A 2,578-nucleotide genomic window follows, 5' to 3' on the forward strand; every position below is an offset into this window, starting at 1 on the left:
GATAGAATTTTCAAAGCGTTTAGCGCTTTCTGGCACCTTACACGAAGGTCTTTGATGTGTGGTATGAATGTGAGTTTTTTGTTGAATATAACGCCGAGGAAACGAGTTTTCCCCGTATAGTATCAAATCCGGCTGCAGCACACGTCTGCCTGTTGTCAGAAGTGTACTGCAACCATCTTTGGCGGGGAGAACTTGAAACCGTTATTGTTTGCCCACTTTTCGAGTTTGTGCAGCTGCGTTTGCAGCTGCCTTTCCATAGATCTCAGATGAGGATTTTTCGAACGGCAGCCTATCAAAAAGTCGTCAACGTATAAGGAGCTGTCTATGCTGTTTTGGAGGGGTTTTACGATGGAATCTATTTTGATTTCGAATACTCCTTCCTCCTGTTGGTGGGGGTCTGAAAGGGAGGATCCGACATGAACCTGGAAGGAACAATTCTTCAGGAAGTTGCCAATTAAGGCAGGGAGGTGACCGCGTTTGCCGAGTGCGAGCAGGTCTCTGAGAATGCCGAACTTCCAGGTTGTGTCGAAGGCTTTTTCTAGGTAAAAAAAGATGGCGATCATGTGGCCTCCTTCAGCGAACGTCTCGCGTATAAAGGTCTCCAGGCGGACCAGGTGATCCAGAGAGGATCGAGTTTTCCTGAATCCGCACTGGAGACCGCTCAGCGAGAAACCACACGAATCTTTTTTTCAATAAGTTTGCACAGACAGCTTGTTAGTGCTATTGGTCTGTAATTGGATGGGTGTGTGTGGTCTTTGTTTGGTTTGGGTATTGGAATGACAGTGGCGAGACGCTAAGACTCCGGAATAGAGTGCGACCGCCACATGTCGTTGTATATGTCTAGTACTAGGAGTGTAAGTGTTTCTGAGGGTATGTGTTTAATGATCTGGTTGTGGATGTCATCCGGTCCCGGGGCTGTATTGCCCAGGTCCGAGATGCACGATGTTAGTTCGTCTATTGTGAAGTCTGCGTTGTAGGTTTCAGTGTTGTTTGAGTGGAAGTTTAGGAGTTGTTGTTCTCTGTTAATTTTGATGTTTTGAAAAGTGGTGTTGTAGTTTGCTTGGGGTGAGTTTTTGGGGAGAGATGTAGCTATTGTGTTTGCGATGTCTACTTGTGTTTCAGCTGTGGTTCCATCCGGCCTCTGGACGTGCCGAAAGGTGTCTGTGCGTCTTCCCACGAATTTTTTAGCGATTTTGAAAACTTGGTTGAGTGGTGTCTGGCTGTTGATTTTGGAGATGTATTTTTTTAATGATTGACTTTTGCTCTCTCTGAGGCATCTACGTGCCACAGCTCGAGCCTCTAAATAATTAATCTTGTTTTCTGCGGTGGTGTTGTTGACGGCCTTTCGATACGCTGCCTTCTTTTTCTTTACAGCATCCTCACACTCCCAAGAGAACCAGATCATGTTCCTCTGGGGTTTTGTTTTTGTTTTTGGTATGTGTTTTGGGCATATTTCTAAAAGCGTTTCGTGGAATTTATTGTAGTTGAGGTCGAAAGTGGGGTTCAGAATCTGGGAACATTGATTGGCAAACCCGTTCCAGTCTGCTCTTTTGAAGTTGAAGCGTTCTGGGATCGGGTCGTTTTGGAGGCTATTGTTTTTTAGAAGAATTGGGAAATGGCCCATACGGTCATCAAAGACAGACCACTCAAAATCTGGGACTAGGTCAGGGGTACAAAAGGTGAGATCAAGGGACGAAGTGCCAAAAGTGGCTCTGTTTCTGTAAGTTGGGGTCCTATCATTTAAGAGACATGTTATGTTCTTTTGAAATAAAAAATCTTCTATTATTTTTCCTTTCTGGTCTGTAGGTTTGTCTCCCCAAAGGGGGTTGTGGGCATTAAAATCACCTAGCAAAATAAAGGAGTTTGGAAGCTGAGCCTTAACGTTATTTAGTTGGGTTATAGTTATTTTGAAGGGGTAATTTGGTGGGATATAAACTGAGCAGATCGTGATTGGTCTGAGCAGGGTGACCCGTACGGCAATAGCCTGGACGGTCGTCCTAAGATGTACTTGTCTGTGGAGTGTGTTGTTGTCGGTGTAGATGGTGGTACCACCGGGAGCAATCTGGTTCTCCGTGTGAATGTAATGATACGCAGTAAATCCTCTTAAGTCTATGGTTGAAGCCGGGGCGAATTTTGTCTTTTGTATACAGGCCACACGTCGGCACAGTGTGGCCTGTAAGTGTTGAAATTCTGCAATGGATGGTCGAATTCCGCCGGCATTCCATTGCAGGACCGCCATTATGTCTTTTTAGTTTTGATTTTGGAGCTCAAAGGCCCCGGCTTCGAAGAAACACTCTGACTCCTCTTTTTGTGGAAGGCAGAGTGTTTTCAAGGTTGCCGTCCTGGATTGGACGGCGGTCTAGTGGGGGGGTTGGGGGAGTCACGGACTCCGACCTTCCCTGGGACATGCCGGGGGAGGGGGGTCGGGGGCTGTCCTCCTCTTTAGGCAGGGGGTTTCTCTGCTGGAGGTGTGGGGGAGGTGGGAGCATACGGGGGGAGCTGGGAAGTGGGGGGGGCTGAAGGGAGGGGGAGAGGGCCTACCTCACACTCCCATCAAATGATGGGGTTGTGAGGTGGG

Source organism: Aplysia californica, unplaced genomic scaffold, assembly GCF_000002075.1.
Source record: "Aplysia californica isolate F4 #8 unplaced genomic scaffold, AplCal3.0 scaffold00918, whole genome shotgun sequence".
In the NCBI taxonomy this organism is placed as follows: Eukaryota; Metazoa; Mollusca; class Gastropoda; order Aplysiida; family Aplysiidae; genus Aplysia; species Aplysia californica.